We start from the raw sequence: 20,702 nt of genomic DNA on the forward strand, positions 1-20,702 counted from the left end.
CTGCTGACCTGAATGAACACTCAAACATTCTTGGATGTTCAAATGTTGTGATGCACAAGTCAGTAAGACTCTCAGAAACTTCGTCCATATGTGTAACAATATGTTTCCTGTCAAAGAAGTCAGTCAGTATTTATGGAGCATCTTATGGGTGCTTGAAGGAGATGGGGACTTTAAAAAGAGGATTTATATATATGTGTGTGTATATATATATATATATACATATATATAAATAGGATATTTTTACAGTGGACCTAAACCAAACCTAGGCTTATGCACCGGTAAATTTTTTTCTCCCATAAAAAGATTTAGTCTCTAAGAATAATAATAATGATGATGATAATAACAGTATTTGTTAAGCACTTACTATGGGCCAAGCACTGTTCTAAGTGCTGGGATAAATACAAGGTATTCAGGTTGGATACAATCACTGTCCCACATGAGACTCACAGTCTCAATCTCCATTTTACAGATGAGGAAACTGAGGCATGGAGAAGTTAAGTGACTTGCCCAAGGTCACACAGCAGACAAGTGGCAGAACCGGGATTAGAAACCATGACCTCTGACTCCCAAGCCCGTGTTCTTGCCATGCTGCAGTTCACTATGCAAATTGCTTTTTTTCTGGGTATTAGAAATGGAGTAAATTTGAAGCATTTGTATACAGATCAATATAATATTTATAATATAAATATGTGTGTGTGTAGTGTTAATGTGCATTGCTTGTTTTAATCCTCATTCATCTACTCAATTTTCCATACTCCTGCTATTACGATCTGTAGCTTTTTTCCTTCTGTTCCCACTATTTGTAAAGATGCTTTTCTGTTTTAGGGCCCCACTGGATTTTAAACTCCTCACAGAGAGGAGTCTAGTGAAGTAGTTCAGGGAAATAGCAAAGCCTAGTGGAAAGGACACAAGCCTAGGTGTCAGAGGACCTGGGTTCTAATCCCAGCTCCACTACCTCTCTGCCGTGTAACCTCAGGCAAGTCAAGTAGTAGTAATAATAATAATAGTGGTATTTGTTAAGCACTTACTCTATGCCAAGCCCAGTACTAAATGCTGGGGTAGATACAAGATAATCATGTCCCACAGGGAGCTCACAATCTAAGTAGGAGGGAGAAGAGATAGTGAATCCCCATTTTGCAGATGAGGGAAATGAGACACAGAGGAAGTGAAATGACCTTCCGAAGGTCACATTGCAGACAGTGGCAGAGCTGGGATTAGAACACAAATTCTCTGACTCCCAGGCCCATGCTCTTCCCACTAGGCCACACTTTCTCTTAAGCACTTAATAACAATAATGTTGGTATTTGTTAAGAGCTTACTATGTGCAGAGCACTGTTTTAAGCGCTGGGGTAGATACAGGGTATTCAGGTTGTCCCACTTGGGGCTCACAGTCTTAAACCCTATTTGACAGATGAGGTAACTGAGGCACCGAAAAGTCAAGTGACTTGCCCAAAGTCACACAGCTGACAGGTGGCTGAGCCAAGATTAGAACCCATGACCTCTGACTCCCAAGCCCGGGCTCTTTCCACTAAGCCACGCTGCTTCTCTATGCTTCCCTACTTAACTTCTCTATGCCTCAGCTATCTCATCTGTGAAATGGGATTAAATCCTCCCTCCAATTTAGACTAGTGAGTCCCATAGGGGTCAAGTACTGTGTCACACCTGATTATTTTGTGTTTACCCTAGCACTTAGTACAGTGCCTGGCACATAGTAAGTACTTAACAAGCACCACTGGAAAAAAAGTCATATCTTTTCCTTTCGTTGCATTCTCCCTCACTACTGTGTTTTGCTCAGAATAGGTACTCAAATAATTATATTGGATGGCGGGTGTAATTTTCACTATTAAAAAAAGACAGATGACTGTTTAATGAGGTAGACAAATCCTCCAATAAACATATAGATTTTAATGTAGAGCCTTCTTCCACATTTTCTAACCAACTTTAACTGCTTGGTACCAGTGAGAGATCTGTTGATGCATCTCATCATTCAGATAAATTGCCAGAAATGAAAGCTCTGTTCTGTAAGGTCCCCACCATCATCATAAAAGAACACAAATCTCAAATCTATTTTCAAGCTAATTGTAAAACAAACATTACTCACCTATTTGCATGTGATCAGAATGCTGCTTGAATAAAGTGATTTCATTTCTAGCAAAATGGATTGCAAAGCCGACTGAATCCAGGTCCAGATTACCTGTGAAAGAGGGGAAGGAGGAGGTGGGGGGACATGAATCAGAGTACTTAATTATAACGGTACAAGTGGCCTAGTGGATGGAACATAAACCTGGGAGTCAGAGGGACTTGGGTTCTAATTCCAGCTCTGCCACTTGTATGCTGTGTGACCTTGGGTAAATCATTTCACTTTGCCTCAGTTAACTAATCTGAAAATGAGGATTCATTCATTCATTCATATTTATTAAGTGCTTACTGTGTGCAGGAGCAGTGTACTAAGCATTTGGGAAAGTACAAAACAACAATAAACAGTGATATTTCCTACCTACAGTGAGCTCCACAGTCTAGAGGGGGGAGACAGACATCAATACAAATAAATAAAATCATAGATACATACAGATACAGGTGGGGCTCAGGGGACTGAAGGGGAGAGCAAAGGGAGCAAGTCAGAGCGATACAGAAGGGAGTGGGAGATGAGGAATAGTGGGACTTAATCTGGGAAGGCTTCTTGGAGGAGATGTATCTTCAATAAGACTTTGAAGCGAGGGAGAGTAATTGTCTGTCAGATTAGAGGAGGGAGGGCAATCCAAACCAGAGGTAGGATGTGTTTCCAGGAGTCGGCAGTGAGACAGGAGAGAACAAGGCACAGTGAGAAGTTTAGCATTAGAAGAGGAAAGTACCCAGGCTGGGTTGTAGAAGCAGAGAAGTGAGGTGAGGTAGGAGGGGACAAGGTGATGAAGTGCTTTAAAATCAATGGTGAGGTGTTTTTGATTCAATGTGCCAGACACTGTATTAAGTGCTAGAGTACTGCCCTGAACTTGCAGTGCAGTGCTGCTAAGGTACCAGACACACATGCAAGATGGACCTTTGAAAAGGTGAGTTTCATCCTTAAACCTGATAATGAAAGCGGTGTCAGTTGAGCAAGTAGAGGAATGCCCGCTGAGAGTGTAGGCAATTACTCTCCCCCACCTTCAAAGTATTATTAAAAGCACATCTCCCCCAGAAGGCCTTCCCTGACTAAGCTCACCTTTCCTCTTCTTCCATTCCCTTCTGCATCATCCTGACTTGCTCCTTTTGTTCATTCCCCCTCCCAGCCCCACAACACTTATGCAACTCTCTGCAATTTATTTCTTTGTATTAATGTCTGTCCACATACACACCCCTTACCCTAGACTGTAAGCTCTCTGTAGGCAGGGAATGTGTCTGTTTATTGTTGTATTGTACTGTCCCAAGTGCTTAGTCTAGTGCTCTGCACACAGAAAGCACTCAAACATGACAATGAATATGGAGATGGATAGGCAAGCACTGGAGATTTTTGAGGAGGGAGGTTACATGTCCTGAACATTTTTGAAGAAAGGTGATCCAGGCAGTGGAGTGAAGTATTGACTGGAGTGGGTAGAGCCAGGAGGTGGGGAGGTCAGCAGGAAGGCTGATGCAGTAATCTAGGCAAGATAGGATGAGTGATTGTATTAACATGGAAGCAGTTTGGATGGAAAGGAAAGGGAGGATTTTAGCGATGTTGTGAAGTTGAAACTGACAGGATTTGGTGATGGACTGAGAGAGGAGTCAAGGGTAACACCAAGGTTATGGGCTTGTGAGGCGGGAAGGATTAATACCATGAACCCCTTGTAAGACATGAACTGTGTCCAACCTGACTATCTGGTATCTACCCCAGTACTTAGTACAATGCAATACTTCACTCCGCTGCCTGGATTATCTTTCTATAGAAATGTTCAGGGCATGTCACCTCCCTCCTCAAAAATCTCCATTGCTTGCCTATCCACCTCCATAGCAAACAAAAACTCACTATTGGCTTCAAAGCTCTCCATCACCTTGCCCCTTCTTACCCCATCTCCCTTCTCTCTTTCTACACCCCAGCCCACACACTCCGCTGCTCTGCCACTAACCTTCTCACTGTGCCTAGATCTCACCTGTCTCGCCACTGACCCCTGGCCCAAGTTCTACCTCTGGCCTGGAAAGCTCCCCCTCCTCAAATCCACCAATCACTCTTGCCCCCCTTCAAAGCCCTACTGAAGGTGCACCTCCTCAAAGAAGCCTTCCCAGACTAAGTCCCCTTTTCCTCAGCTCCCCCTCCTTTCCGCATCACCTCAACTCGCTCCCTTTGCACTCCCCCTCCTCTCCCTGCCTCACAGCACTTATATCTCCATATATAATTCTATTTATTTATATTGATGCCTGTTTACTTGTTTTGATGTCTGTCTCCCCACCTCTAGACTTGTTAAGCTTGATGTGGGCAGGGATTGTCTCTCTTTATTGCTATATTGTACTTTTCAAGCACCTAGTACAGTGCTCTGCACACAGTAAGCACTCAATAAATACGATTGAATGAATGAATGAGATGTGAACTGAACTTTTTTTTAGAAAAATGATCCAGGCAGCAGAGTGTAGTAAGACTGGAGTGGCGAGAGACAGGAGACAGGGAGCTCAGCAAGGAAGCTGATGCAGTAGTCCAGGCAGGAGAGGATCTGTGTTTGGATGAGTGTAGTAGCAATTTGGATGGAGAGGCAAGGGTAGATTTTAGGCTGAGAAGAGAAAACTAATGAGATTTGGTGACAGATTGGCTATGTAGGTTGAATGAGAGAGATGAGTGGAGGATAATTCCAAGTTTATGGGTTTGTGAGATGGGGGATGGTGGTGTTTGTAGTGATAGGAAAGAAAGGGGGAGGGCAGGATTTGGGTGAGAAGATGAGGAGTTTTGTTTCAGACATGTTAAATTGAAGATGTCAGCAGGACATGCAAGCAGAGATGTCCTGAAGGCAGGAGGAAATGAAAGACTGCAGAGAAGAAAGATCAGGACTAGAGAAGTTGATTTGGGAATCATCCGCACGTAGATGGCAGTGGAAACCATGGAGCGAATGAGTTCTCTAGGAGAGTGGATGGAAATGGAAAATAGGAGGAGAACCAGAACTGGGCCTTGAAGCACCTCCACTGTTAGAGGGTGGGAGGGAAAGGAGGAGCCTGCAGAAAAGCCTGAGAAGGAGTGACCAGAGAGGAAAGAGGAGAAGCAGGAGAGGACAGTGTCAATGAAGTCAAAATTAGATAATATTTCCAGAAGGGGGAAGTGGTGCACAGTGTTGAAGACTGCTAAGAGAATGAGAAGGATTAGGATGCAATAGGGACCATTAGATTTGGCAAGAAAGAGATCTCTGATGTCCTTTGAGAGAGTAGTTTCCATAGAGTGGAGGGTGCAGAAGCCTGGTTGATTCATTTTAAGTGCAGAGCCCCTGTTCTGTGAGATGGTTGCACGTCTCCTCAGTCAAAAGTCTATCAAAGAATTTGAATCAATGAATGGCTAGAAAAAGCACTAAACCGAGTTCATGATACCTATTTTGGAAAATGAATCCCTTAGTTTATTTTGGTGATCTTAGCTTAGATTGGGTGATCAATATCAAAATCAACCTCCTGACCCAAGTGTGCCCTGCTGATCATGCAAAGTGGCAGCCTGTGGCAGACTTGAATTTTATCCTCATAATAATAATAACAATAATAACACCAAAAATGATAATAATAATAAAAGCATGCTTACTATGTTCCAAGCACTGTTCTAATCACTGGGTTAGACACAAGGTTAACAGGTCAGACACGGTTCATGTCCCACTGGGGCTCATAGTCTAGGCCGGAGGGAGAACAGGTATTGAATCCCCATTTTACAAATGAGAAAATTGAAACACAGAGAAGTGAAGTGCAGTGCTCAAGGTCACCCAGCAGCAGGCCAGCAGTGGAACTGGGATTAGAACCCAGTTCCTCCGGCTCCCAGGTCTGTGTTCTTTCCAATGGGACATGCTGTTTCTCCTCATACAAAATGGCTACCATGATACAACTCTCAGTCACAGCAGATGATTGAAGCCCCAAATTTTGGTGTTCCCTGCAATTTGTCAAAATTTGGTTTTGAGTCTTGCATTGGTATAAAAAAAGTCCAAGTTGTTTTTGCTGACCAAACGTGGACAATCGCAACATTTTCTTCATGGAGAAAGGCAGCATGACCCAGTGGGAAGACTATCGGCCCAAGAAGTGGGAGCTCTGGGCTCTAATTCTAATTCTGAACTAGCCTGTTTGGTTACTTTGGGAAAGTCACCTACTCGCTCTGTATTTCAGTTTCATCATCTGTAAAATGGGGATAAGATACCTGCTCCCTCTGTTAAACTGTGAGTTAATCCAAGCATTTATCCTGTTCCACTTTAATTACTGCATCAGCCTCCTCGCTGACCTCCCTGCCTCCTATCTCTCCCCACTCCAATCCATACTTCACTCTGCTGCCCAGATCATTTTTCTACAAAAAGGTTCAGAACATCTTTCCCCATTCCTCAAGAACCTCCACATCAAACAGAAACTCCTCACCATTGGCTTTAAAGTACTCCATCACCTTGCTACTATCTCAACTTGCTATTCTCCTATTACAACCCAGCCCAGAAACTCTGCTCCTCTAATGCTAACCTTCCTACCATATCTTAATCTAGTCTATCTCGTCGCCGACCCCTCTCCCACATCCTGCCTCTGCCCTGGAACACCCTCCCTCTTCATATCCAAGAGACAAATACTGTCCACACCTTCAAAGCTTATTGAAGGCACATCCTCCTCCAAGAGGTCTTCCCTGACTAAGCCCTCTTGCTCCCTTACTTGCTCCCTTTATTCACACCTACCCCTATTCCCACAGCCGTCTGTCTCCCCCTCTAGACTGTAAGCTTGTTGTGGGCAGGGAAAGTGTCTATTGTTATATTGTACACTCCCAAGCACTTAGTCCAGTGCTCTGCACACAGTAAGCACTCAATAAATGCAACTGAATGAATGGTCCAATCTCCTTATAATTAATAACAACTATGATATTTAGTAAGCACTTTGTGCCAAGCACTGAACTAAGAACTAGGGTAGATCAATCACACTGCACACCTGCTCTGCACACAGTTAAGAGCTAAATAAATATGATTGAATGAATGAATCAATGGTATTTGTTGAGCTCTTATTGTGTAAAGAGCACTGTACTAAGCGCTCGGGAGAATACACTACAACAGAGTTGGTAGATACGTTCCCTGTCGACAAGGAGTTTACAGTCTAGATATAAGACAATCAAGACAGACACAGTTTCTGTTCCACATGGGGCTCACAGTCTAAGTAGAAGAGAGTGAGGGTTTAATTCTTCACTTTAAAGATGAAGAAAATGAGGCACAGGGCAGTTAAGTGACTTGCTCAAGTTCACACAGCAGGCAAGTAGCAGAGCCAGGATTGGAACTCAGGTCCTCTGACTCCCAGGCCCATGCTCTTTCTACTAGGCCAAGCTAATTCTCTTGTATCCCAATACTTGACCCATAGTAAGTGCTTAATTAAATAGCATAACTAACTCATGGGTGCAAACTCATTTTAAAGTTTCAGATTTCAGCTTTTCACTTTGCCTAGGGGCATCATGGTCCTGCCTCTTTAAAGGAGTTTACCTTGCGATTACCTCTGGGATGCAGAATGTATGGAAAAAGGAAAAAATGTCACTTGGCATTCTCTTGAGAGTAAGAATCCAGACTTCCACTTTTCCAGAGATTTTAACAGCTGGATTCAATCTAAGGGTTGTATTCATTCTCAATATATAGCAGAGACTCTAGGGTCCTCTATAATCAAATAAGTGAAGAAAAGATATTAGATACGGTTCCTGCAATTCAGCGACTATGCTCTTTTCGGGGGAGAATGCGGAGCAGTTGGAGGAAAATTTCCTGGATCTCACTCCATTCTTAAAGGGATTATCCTCACCAGCTTTTTTTTTTGCAATTTAATGACAAATGGCTTGAGCACCAGCATCCTTGGTCTCAACTGAGACCTGCTTTCTTTGTCAATGCTGTGGGGGGTCTTCCGAGTCCAGGAGACAGTATATTTTTTATAGTACTTGTTAAACATTTATTATGTGTGAGAAACTGTACTAAACTCTGGGGTAGATGCAAGCTAATCAGGATGTACACAGTCCATGTCCCACATGGCGCTCACAGTTTTAATCCCTATTTCATAGATGAGGTACCTGAGGCACAGCAAAGTTAAGTGACTTGTCCAAGGTCACACAGCAGACAAATGGTGGAGCCGGGATTAGAACCCAGGTCCTCTGACTCCCAGGACCAAGTTTTAGCCACTAGGTCACGTTGCTTCTCATGATCCTGACTGGTCAAGTGGCCCCGTCTCTGGCTATTGGAGATTGTACTGGCATCGGCCAGGGTGGCAGAATGATGGGGAAGGAGGACAAGAGGAGGAGGAAGTTTGTCAATCCGACCGACCTCAGGTATCCAAGTGGTGTTTGGCTTCAAGAAAAGTTCCCAAGGGTGGCTCTGCTCTGAGTAATTCTCTCTGAGCACTGAGCCTTTGACTTGCGTGGAGAAGAACCATGAGCGAGGTAACATTCTCTCCTCAAAACATATTGAGGCTTTGGCTGGCAGTTACTGTTAATACAATCATTCATCCTACTCCTCCTGGATTACTGCATCAGCCTCCTTGCTGGCCTCCCAGCCTCCTGTCTCTCCCCACCCCAGTCCATCCTTGACTCAGCTGCCTGAATCATTTTTCTACAAAAACGTTCAGGACACGTCACTCTGCTCCTCAAAAAACCCCAGTGGTTGCCCATCCACCTCCAAATCGAACAAAATCTTCTCACCATTGGCTTTAAAGCACTCAATCACATAGAGCCCTCCTGCCGCACTACTCTCCTACTACAACCCAGCCCTCACATTTCACTCTTCTAATGAGAATGTTTTCACTGTGCCTCTGTCTCGCTTATCTCTCCACCAACCCCTCACTCATATCCTGCCTCTGGCCTGGAATGTCCTCCCTCCTCAAATCCGAAAGACAATTACTCTTCCCTCCTTCAAAGCTTTATTGAAGGCACATCTCCTCCAGGAGGCCTTCCCTGACTTAAGCCCCCCCCCTTCTGCATCACTCTAACTTGCTCTCTTTTCTCTTCCCCCTGCCAAGTCCCACAGCACATATGTACACATCTGTTATTTATTTGTATTGATATCTGTCTCCCCTCCACTAGACTTTAAGCTCATTGTGGGAATGTGTCTACTGTAGTATTTTACTCTCCCAAGTGCTTATCACAGTGCTCTGCACATAGTAAGTGTTCATAAAAAATGACTGAATGAATGGCTGCAGCTGTGAATGTATGACTCAGCCATGAGGAGCACAAACCTCCACTCCTCTAGCCACAACACCCTATTGTTCTTTTTGTCTTATTTCTTTTATTTATCATTGTCCTTGACTTGGGTTATTTCTGTGTTTATTGTTTCATCTTTCCTTGTGTCTGTTGCTGGTCACTGTGCCAATCTCCACTCCACCCCTCCCTCCTTGTCCTTAGATTGTGATCCTTTTGAAGTCCATGGACCCTAATTCTCATTTGGGTATTTTTGTCTTAGTGCTTAGTACACTGCTTTGCACAAGGAATTTGCTTAATAAATACAATTACCACTACTGAGAGGAAGGGCCAAACTTAGATGTAACCCCATATCTTCATTTTGAAATGCCAATTCGAGTTAATGCAAATGGAAAAAATTACATTTTTGGTTCTGAAAACAGACTTCTAACTTAATTATTTTGATTATCTTGAAAATAGACTTCTAACAATTATTTTGATTATCTAAGTCTTTAACCTCATTAAACTACAACTCTAAGATTGTGATCCCTCCCACATCAACTTGCTTTTCCCCAAATCAACTGATTTAATAGCTACTGAAATGATGCAGTAACCTTAAATTCAAATAAGAACATATGAAAATCGTTAATCTAGAATCTAAAAATACTATCTTGCAAATGAGAAAAGGCTAGAAACTAAAGTTGATTTACTCCACTCAGGGCTTCCAAATGTAGCTAACACAAAAAGGAATCCTTTTTGACTTAGAGACATTTCAAAGAGGGATGATTTCACCATTTCCCTCTCAATTTCTTTATTAGAATGTAAACTACCCCATCTTGTGGTAAAATCATGGTATTAATGCAGAGCAGAAATCACCCCTTTAAGTCAAAAAATAAAGTTTTAGGCTTAATTTCTCTCACTTCAAAATTGTTGTTTCCTTTCTCTTTCACTGCGTCTTATCAAGCAACTCTACCCTTCGTTGTCAAACCTATCAAAAATACAAAGTGTAATATAACGATTGGTAATAAATCCAAGCAGCATGGGGTAGTGGATAGAGCACGGGCCTGGGAGTCAGAAGGTCATGGGTTAATAATAATAATAATATTGGTATTTGTTAAGCGCTTACTATGTGCCGAGCACTGTTCTAAGCGCTGGGATAGACACAGGGGAATCAGGTTGCCCCACGTGGGGCTCACAGTCTTAATCCTCATTTTACAGATGAGGTAACTGAGGCACCGAGGAGCTAAGTGACTTGCCCAAAGTCACACAGCTGACAAGTGGCCGAGCCAGGGTTCGAACCCATGACCTCTGACTCCAAAGCCCGTGCTCTTTCCCCTGAGCCACGCTGCTTCTCGGTTCTAATCCCAGCTCTGCCACTTGTGTTCTATGAGACCTTGGGCAAGTCACTTCATTTCTCGGGGCTTCAGTTACCTCATTTGTAAAATGGGTATTGAGACTGTGAGCCCCGCATGGGACAGGGACTGTGTCCAACTCGATTTGCTTGTATCCACCCCAGCGCTTAGTAAAGTCCCTGGCATACAGTAAGTGCTTAACAAATACCATCATTATTACTAAATGAATGGGAAGCACCATGGTCTTGTGAAAAGAGCACAGACCTGGGGTCCAGAGGACCTAGGTTCTAATCCCTGCATCGCCACTTCTCTGCTGTGTGACCTTGGCAAGTCACTTCACTTCTCTGTGCCTCAGTTACCTCATCTGTAAAACGGGGATTCAGACAGTGAGCTCCATGTAGAACATGGATTGTGTATAACCTGATTAATTTATATCTACCTCAGTGCTTAGTACAGTGTCTGGCACATAGTAAGCACTTAACAAATGTCATTTAAAAATGCAAAAAATGATGTTATGTATTCTGTCCATGTGACTTTTGAATGCAGTGTCAGATGTTTGACAGTCCCTGGGGTACATCCAAGATATGACACATTTGATTCATTTTGAAATTTGCCAGACCAGACACTTCCTATGTAGTGAAACAAGCAGTGATGGACACAATAGAAGACAGTGGGAATCCTAGCATAATATAATTTTTTTTAAATTACATTTGTTAAACACTTACTATGTGCCTAGCATTCTACTAATTGCTGGGGCAGGTACAAGGTTGGACACAGTCCATGTCCCACATGGGGCTCACCATCTTAATCCCTAATTTACAGACGAGATAACAGAGGCACGTTAAATGACAAATCCAAGGTCACTCAGCAGGCAAGTGGCAGAGCTGGATTAGAACTCAGGTCCTCTGACTCCCAGACCCATGCTCCTTCCATTAGTCCAGTCAGGTTTCTTCTGGCTTGGAAGCGTATGAACTCTCTAGAAGTCCAAAAAAACCCACTAATTTTCCAGTGATAAAATCAGATTAGTTATAATTCCGGGCCACTCTTGATACTCAAATCACAGAGCAGAATTGATCAGTGAGCTAAGGGACATTAGAATTACTCTTTTAGAGTACAAGCCTGTAAAATGAGAACTACCTCTTTTTAGAGTGGGACTCAAAGAAACTCAGAGAGAAATACAAAACTTTTCATTCCAGAATTGATCAGTGAACTAAGGGACATTAGAATTACTCTTTTAGAGTACAAGCCTGTAAAATGAGAACTACCTCTTTTTAGAGTGGGACTCAAAGAAACTAAGGGAAAAATACAAAACATTTCATTCCAGAATTGATCAGTAAGCTAAGGGACATTAGAATTACTCTTTTAGAGTACAAGCCTGTAAAATGAGAACTACCTCTTTTTAGAGTGGGACTCAAACTCAGAGAGAAATACAAAACTTTTCATTCATTCAATCATATTTATTGAGCACTTACTGTGTGCAGAGCACTGTACTAAGTGCTTATTTCCATTCCAAGCCCCACACATCATAGTATTTCCTGTGCTTAGATATCTCACGCAGTTCTGATAACATGAAGGAGGTGTTAAAAAAAAACAAAAACATTTCTTCAAGTCACTAGGGGCCTAGACCAAGCTAGAAAATTCAGAAAAAGTGCAAAAATGCAATCCACTCTGTATTTCAGGTGACACGTCATTACTCAAATAATACTGAATGAAACGTCCATTCTTGAATTCCTACTCTTTTCACTCCCCCCAGCCAGACTATCTTTATTCTTTCTGATACTGTAACTCCTATCTCAATCCTGCTTTTGACTCCTTAAGATCTTGGGTCGAGTAATTAGTTATTTCATTTTCTCCATCCTTAAAATAATGCTCAAATACTTTGCATACATTGCATGTGCGATAAGTTCTCAAACTGATTTTTGAACGGGCTCACTAAATGAAAAAGCTCACTAATGAAAAGCATAAAGTATTCATGCTTTCATTACCTTTCTTTGAAAAAATCAGACAAATTTGATTTACAAATTCAACAAAGCTGTTATTTATATAATAATGTGTCTACCAATTCTGTTATAGTGTCATATTGTACTCTCCTGAGTGCTTAGTACAGTGCTCTGCACACAGTCCTCTAGACTGTAAATTCGCCGTGGGTAGGGAATGTGTCTGATAATTTGTTATATAGTATTCTCCCAAGTGCTTAGAAGGGTGCTCTGCACACAGGGCTCAATAAATACAACTGATTGATTATTGACCCAAAGTAAACATGGTACTTGAAGAATATTCCCAAAAGACTGAAGTTGTGAAATTGGTTAGTCATGCATGAATTTGTTGAGTGATAGCAGAAAGGAAAAATACCTATTGCAGTACTTCACTCTCATTCTCCTCTTTTGGTTTTTGGAATCCAACAGCATTCCTTAACTTAAAATCTTTTAAGGCTTTCCCTGGAATTATTCAGTGAACTCTTTTTAACCTTCTTGAGGTATTTAAGTGAAATTTACTCTGTGGAGAGGCCCACTTTCATTCGAAGACTTTTCTCTTTCACTCTAAGTGGTAATAACTACCAACTGGTTTTATATATCATCTGAAAATTCCTTCCTAGAAATAGGTCACCTAAGAGAGCAGTATAGAAGTAATAGGTTAGCACTGCACTAATTTATAAAAAAAATTACATGCACTTGAAAAGTGGAAAAAAATTGCAAGATGATAAAAATTTAAGAATAGACTTCTTAAAAGAACAAGGGATATGATCAAAGAAATTTACTCTGGTTAGACCATATAATTTAAGGATAACCATGTAATTTATGTCACAGTAGTTATGGTTGAAAGGTACTTTTATTCTAAGCCTTTTATTTACTTGTCCAAATGAAAATGCTGCCAAAGAAATGTTGGCAGTGTTTCTCTGGGCCTGTGGTAATGTTGATGATAAATTCTGGCATTGTGAAGTTGTCTGTCATATATTTGTCTGCATGGCTTTCAACAGCAGAACGTGAAAATCTCTACTGATGGGAACAGCATACCTGCTAGGAAAAGATGGTGAAAATTGACAAGAAAGGAAAACTGGTAAAGGAGAGTAACAATTTTAAGTATCACTATATGAAAACCAAGTCTACTTAGAGAAGCAGAAACAAAAATGCTGCTTTTGATTTTATCCCTGGTAGAATCTCAATGGAGCGCTATAGTAAAATGAGCATATCAGCTTACAGGCAAGAACACTGGAAGAGAAACAATCTATCAGTAGCATTTATTGAGAATTTTACTGAGTGAAAAGCAGGGTCCTAAGTGCCTGGGAGAGAATTTCAGCAGAGGGAAGACATTGATCCCTGCCCTAAAGGTGCTTATGAACTTGTCGGGGAGAAAGACAGATAAAAGTGATTTCAAAGAGTGCAAGCAGGAGGAAGAACAACGATAGAGCAGAGAAATTGAAAGTCAAAATAAACACACACTAAATAAAAGTATACAAGCTGAAGATAGGAATAAAATACGTGATTGTTAAAGTCGTGTTGTGAATTGTCAATCATATGTATTGAGTGCTCACTGTGCGCAGAGCACTGTACTAAGCACCTGGGAGAGTATGACACAAAAATAAACAGAAATATTCCCTGCCCAAAATGAGCTTACAGTCTAGAGGGGGAGACAGACATTAATATAAATAAATTACAGATATGTACATAAGTGCTGTGGGGAAGACATAAAATAATAATAATACATAATATTTGTTAAACAATTACCATATGCCAAACACTCCCCTAAGCGTTGGGGTAGATGCAACAGGGTCAAATCAGACACAGTCTCAATTCCTGCCCCACATGGCGATCACAGTCTAAGGAAGAGGTAGAAAAGGATTGAATCTCCATTTACATATGAGGAAACTGAAGCACAGAGAAGTGAAGTGACTTCCCCAAGGTCAAACTTCAGGCAAGTGGCAGAGCCAGGATTAGAAGCCAGGCTCTCTGGCTCCCGGGCCTGGGTTATTTCCATGAGGCTCTTAGGAGGATTTTGAAAATGGGAAGAGTTTTGATCTGGTGGTTTGGGAGGAAAAGGAGCTTCAGGCTAAGGAAACAGCATTCATTCATTCAATTGTATTTACTGAGCACTTACTGTGTGCAGAGCACTGTACTAAGTGCTTGGAAAGTACAACTTGGCAACAAATAGAGACAATTCCTAACAGCATGATCTGGTGGCAGCAGTGGCAGAGTGCAGTTAGAAAATGAATTTGGGAGGACTGAAGAGAGCCAGTATTTTGATAGAGAGACCTGGTGGAGACACCTGAAGATAATGTGAAGGAATTTTTCTTGGTACCGAGGGAAATGACTAGCCATTGGGGGGTTTTGAGGAGTGAAGTGTGTCAAACGATGCTTCAAGAAAGACGTCTGGGCAACAGGTGAACTGAGCAGCAGTAGGAAGTTGACACTGAGATGGGAGAGGCTGGAGGAAGGGAGACCAGTGAAGAGGACGATGCAGAATTAACTGGATATCGATCATTTTGAATTGAATTGATAAGGAACTCTCAAAGGAGTTCCACTCTCCCCAAGGTCACTAATGATCTCCTTCCCAAATCTAATGGACCCTACTCTATCCTAATCTCCTTCGACCTCTTCGCTGCTTTGGACACTGTGAACGGATTCCTCTTCCTGGAAACATTTTCTAATCTTGGCTTTTTTCCTGATGCAGTCTTTCCTGATTCTCCTACGACCCCTCTGGCCAATCTTTTTCAGTTCTTTTCCATTCTTTTCTCCAGATCTTCCACAGCCTCCGATCCTTAACTCAAGCTTCTGTTCTGGATCCCCTTCTCTTCTCCCTTAGGAAACTCCTCCACTCCCAGGACTTCAACTAATGCCTCTAATAATAATAGTAATAATTGTAGGAATAATAATCAACATGTTTGTTCAGCACTTATGTGCTAAGCACTCTTCCAAGTGCTGGGGCGAAGCAGCGTGGCTTAGTTGCACGAGCACGGGGTTGGGAGTCATAGGTTGTGGGTTCTAATCCCACCTCCACCACTTGTCTGCTGTGTGACTTTGGGCAAGTAACTTAATTTCGTCCAAACTGCTACCACATTAGTACGATCACTAATCCTATCCTGACTGGATTACTGCATCAGCATCCTTTCTGATCACCGAACCTCCTGTCTCTCCCCGCTTCAGTCTATACTTCACTCCGCTGCCCGGATTATCTTTCTACAGAAATGCTCTGGGCACGTCACCCCCCTCCTCAAAAACCTCCAGTGGTTGCCCTCCAACCTTCATATCAAGCAAAAACTCCTCACTCTTGGCTTCAAAGTTCTCCATCCCCTTGCCCTCTCTTACCTCACCTTCCTTCTCTCCTACAGCCAGCCCGCACACTCCACTCCCCTGGAGCTCACCTCCTCACAGTGCCTCTTTCTAACTTGTCCCACCATCGACTCCTGGCCCACATCCTACCTCTGGCCTGGAATGCCCTCCGTCCTCACATCCACCAAACTAGCTCTCTTCCCCCCTTCAAAACCTTACTGAAAGCTCACCTCCTCCAGGAGGCCTTCCCAGACTGAGCTTCCCTTTTCCTCTCCTCCTCCTCCCCTCCCCATTGCCCCTACTCCTTCCCTCTGCTCTAACCCTCTCCCCACTCCACAGCACTTGTATATGTACATATTTATTATTCTATTTATTTTATTAATGATGTATATATATCTATAATTCGATTTATTTATTTTGATGCTATTGTTGCCTGTCTACTTGTTTTGTTTTGTTGTCTGTCTCCCCGCTTCTAGACTGTGAGCCCGTTGTTGGGTAGGGACTGTTTCTATCAGTTGCCAAATTGTACTTTCCAAGCACTTAGTACAGTGCTCTGCACACAGTAAGCTCTCAATAAATATGATTGAATGAAAATGAATGACTGAATTCTCTGTGCCTCAGTAACCTCATCTATAAAATGGGGATTAAGACTGTGAACCCCACGTGGGACAACCTGATTACCTCGTATCTACCCCAGTGCTTAGAACAGTGCTCGGCACATAGTAAATGCTTAGCAAATACCTTAACTATGAGAAGCAGCGTGGCTCAGTGGAAAGAACCCAGGCTTGGGAGTCAGAGGTCATGAGTTCGAATCCCGGCTCTGCCACTTGTTTGCTCTGTGACTGTGGGCAAGTCACTTCACTTCTCGGTGCCTCAGTTACCTCATCTGTAAAACGGGATTAAGAGTGTGAGCCTCACGTGGGACAATCTGATTACCCTGTATCTACCCCAGCGCTTATAATTATTACTATTATTACAAGTTAACCAGGTCAGACAAAGTCCCTATCCTACCTTAGGCTCACAGTCTAAGTAGGAAGGGGAAGTATTGAATCTCCATTTTACAGATGAGGAAACTGAGGCATAGAGAAGTTAGATGATTTGCTCAAGGTCATACAATAGGCACTAGAACACAGGTCTCCTGACATCCATGCTCATGTTCTTTCCACTAGGCCAATCTTGTTTCACTATATAGATGACTTCCAAATGTATCTTGCCAGTTCCAACTGTTCTCTCTCTCTGCAATCCGCTTCTCTGAGAAGTATAGCCTAGTGAAAAGACCACCGGGTCTAGGAATCAGAGGACCTAGGTTCTAATCCCGGCTCTGCTAAGTACCTGCTGTGTGACTTTGGGCAAGACACTTCTCTGAGCCTCAGTTCTCTCATCTGCATAATGGGGATCCAATACCTGTTCTCCCTATTTAGACTGTGAGCCCCATGTAGGACCTGATTATCTTGTATTTACCCTAGAGCTTAGAGTAGTGCTTGGCACATAGTAAGCACCTAACAAATACTATTACTACTATTATTATTATCATCATTATAATTAATCCCACATTCCTTTCTACCTCCAGGACATCTCTATATCGATGTCTCACTGGCACCTCAAGATCAATGTGCTCCAAACTGAAATCCTCATCTTCATCCCCCAAACCTGATAGATTGAGGTGAGAGCGAGGAACAGTGAGTAGGTCGGTATTAGATGAGCAGAATGCATGGGCTGGGGTTTAGTGGCAGAGGAGGAAGGATAATAGGGGAGAAAGCTTACCGGGTGCCTTAAAGCCAGTGGTGAGGAGTTTCAGCTTCAGGTGGAGTTAGATGAGCCTTAAGCAATATGGCCTAGTGACAGGAACACGGGCTTGGGAGTCAGAGGATGTGGGTTCTAATCGTGCTCTGACACTTGTCTGTTGTGTGACCTTGGGCAAGTCACAACTTCTCTGTGCCTCAGTTACTCCATCTGTAAAATGGGGATTAAGACTGTGAGCCCCACATGGAACAACCTGATTACCACATATCTACAGTGCTTGGCACATAGAGTAAGCACTTAACAAATACCTTAATTATTATTATTATTATTAAGGGCAACCTTTGGAGGTACTCAGAGGAATGAGGAGACATGTGCTGAACATATTTTAGAAAAATGATCCAGGCAGCAGAATGAAGTATGGATTTGAGAGGGGAGGGATTGGAGGCAGGGAGGTTAGGGAGGAGGCTGATGGAATATGACAAGTGCTTGAACCAGTATGGTAGCAGTTTGGAGGAGAGGAAGGAAATAATTCTGGAGACATTATGTAGATTAAACAGATTTAGTCGCTCACTGAATACATGTACTGAAGGAGAGAGATAAGTCAAGTTACCGGCTTTGTGAGATAGGAAGGAGAGCTGTCAATTGTGACGGGAAAGTTGTGGGGAGGAGAAAGTTGCGAGGAAAGATGGGAAATTAATTCAATCCTCTGCACACAGTAGGTACTCAGTAAATGCTACTTCTTGATAAAAGAGTACTGACAACTGTTCAGACCAATTAGGGAGGCAGAAGAAAGTAATTTCCATTTTTTTTACATGGAGAAATAGAAATGGAGTAGATGTTTTCCGATCATGGCTCAATGCTGATGAAAACATGGATTCTGTCACTGGTGTTCACAAAATACAATTTAATAAGTAGATAAAGAGGGATTTGATACACGCATTTGGTTGTTTCCAACATGAAACATATAACTCTGTTACACCGGACTTTCCCAAACACTTAGTTCAGTGCTCTGACCACAGTAAGTACTCAGTAAATACGACTGATTGACGTAAAGGCCAAAATGTACTGTGGGATTGCAGAAAATTCTGGACTTTGGAATCTCCCTATTTAAAACTGATCAGCTTATGGGTTTCTCCCTGTTTCTTACCCTATTTTATCACCTGCTCTGAAGCTCCTTCTTACCTCCTTGTAATGGGGCATTCAGACATCACACTGTAAAGCTGGCTTCTTTGAAGATTCTGAAGTCCAAGAAAAATGAAAAAAGATTTAGTTTTTCTGGATTGCTCATCCAAAAAAGAGCCACCCACGGACCTGTTTTCAATGAGTTTAAATACACCCGATTCTGCCAAGAATGTCTGTTTTCATGATGTATAGAACACTGTTAGGGAATTAGGGAATGTTCATCCAACAATCTGAGTCTGCTTGGATGCAGGACGCCATAGTGTTGTAATGCCTTTGGCACCCGTGTGCCGTAGATACCGTGAACACTCAAAAGATACTACAGAGAAGCAGTGTGGCCTAGTGGAAAGAGTACAGACCTGGGAGTCAGAGAACCTGGGTTCTCTGCCAGATCTGCTGGGATACCCTGGGCAGGTCACGTAACTTCTCTGTGCTTCCATTTCCTCATCTGCAAAATAGGGATTTAATATATGTTGTGTCTAGACTGATTATCTTGTGTCTACCCCAGCACTTAGTATAAAGCTTGGCACAGAGTAAGCATTTAACAAATACCACAGTTTTTATTAGAAATACCCTGAGTTTTCCTTACTGTGGAGTTTGGTAAGAACGCAATCCCTGTGTTTTCATTAGAACACCCACTTCCTTGGAGAACTCATTCGCTACCCCTGCCATTCTATGTGGATGATTCCCAAATCTACCTCTCCAGTCCTGATCGAGAGACTGCAGCCTCACATTTCCTCTTGCCTTCAGGACGTCTCTACTTGGATGTCCCCAGGACACCTCAAACTTAACATGTCCAAAATAGAACTCCTCCTCTTCTCACCCAAACCCTGTCCTCCTTTTTCCCCTCACTGTAGACAACACCACAATCTTCCCTGTCTCACAAGCCTGTAACCTTGAAATGATACTTTACTCATCTCTCTCATATTTACATTCTCATAACCCTCATATTCAGACTGTCATCGATCCTGTCGGTTCCACCTTCACAAAACCGCTAAAAGCCATCCTTTCTTCTCCATCCAAATTGTTACTATGTTGATCCAAGCACTTATTCTATCCCACCTTGACAACTGCATCAGTCTCCTTGGTGACCTCCAAGACTCCTGTTTCTTTTTACTCCAGGCCATACTTCACTCTGCTGTCTGGATCATTTTTCTAAAAACAAACAAACAAAAAAACAAAACAGTCCACATTTTCTCACTCCTCAAGAATCTCTCCCCCTCTCAGGGTCTCACCTGGTGAGTTTCCAGTACTCTACCAGTCTTGGCTACAGGAGGGAGAGTCAAGCAGAGGCCTAACCATTCCATTCCTAGCTGGAGCAGTGGCTATTGAGTGGAAGGCAATCTGCTACAAGTCAAAACTCACCCATGCTGGGCAGCAGCAGCATGGAAGAGTCAAGCATGGAGATTTGAGTCCACTGCGCAGAAAGCGGCAATGGTAAACCACTTCCGTATTTTTATCCAGAAAACTCACTGGATACTCTACCCTCTACCAGAACGATTGCAGATGGAGAGCAGGGCGTTCTGAGAGAAATGTGTCTGTGGTGTCGTTATGGGTCGGAAACGACTCGAGGGCATACGACAAGAGAAGAACCTCTAATTGCTGCCCATCCGCCTCCACATTAAACAGAATCTCCTTACTATAGGCTTTAAAGCACTCAATCAGCTTGCCTCCTCCTATCTTATCTCACTGATTTCCACATTAAACAGAATCTCCTTACTATAGGCTTTAAAGCACTCAATCAGCTTGCCTCCTCCTATCTTATCTCACTGATTTCCTACTACGATCCAGTCAGCTCCCTTTGCTTTGTTAACAGAGGCTAGACACTGAGGTGGCGGGGTCCTAAAGTCGATGCAGGGGAACTATGGGGGATAA

The 20,702-nt window shown here is 42.6% G+C and overlaps 1 non-coding gene across 1 annotated transcript; it reads left to right on the forward strand.

Moving 5' to 3' along the window:
* Window positions 1–20,044: 20,044 nt before the first annotated feature.
* LOC114809682 lies at window positions 20,045–20,182 on the forward strand. Its single transcript, XR_003757459.1, has one exon. It is a non-coding gene; the product is annotated as a small nucleolar RNA SNORA7 (small nucleolar RNA).
* The last annotated feature ends 520 nt before the right edge of the window (window positions 20,183–20,702 follow it).

This window comes from Ornithorhynchus anatinus, chromosome 2, assembly GCF_004115215.2.
Source record: "Ornithorhynchus anatinus isolate Pmale09 chromosome 2, mOrnAna1.pri.v4, whole genome shotgun sequence".
NCBI classification, from domain to species: Eukaryota; Metazoa; Chordata; class Mammalia; order Monotremata; family Ornithorhynchidae; genus Ornithorhynchus; species Ornithorhynchus anatinus.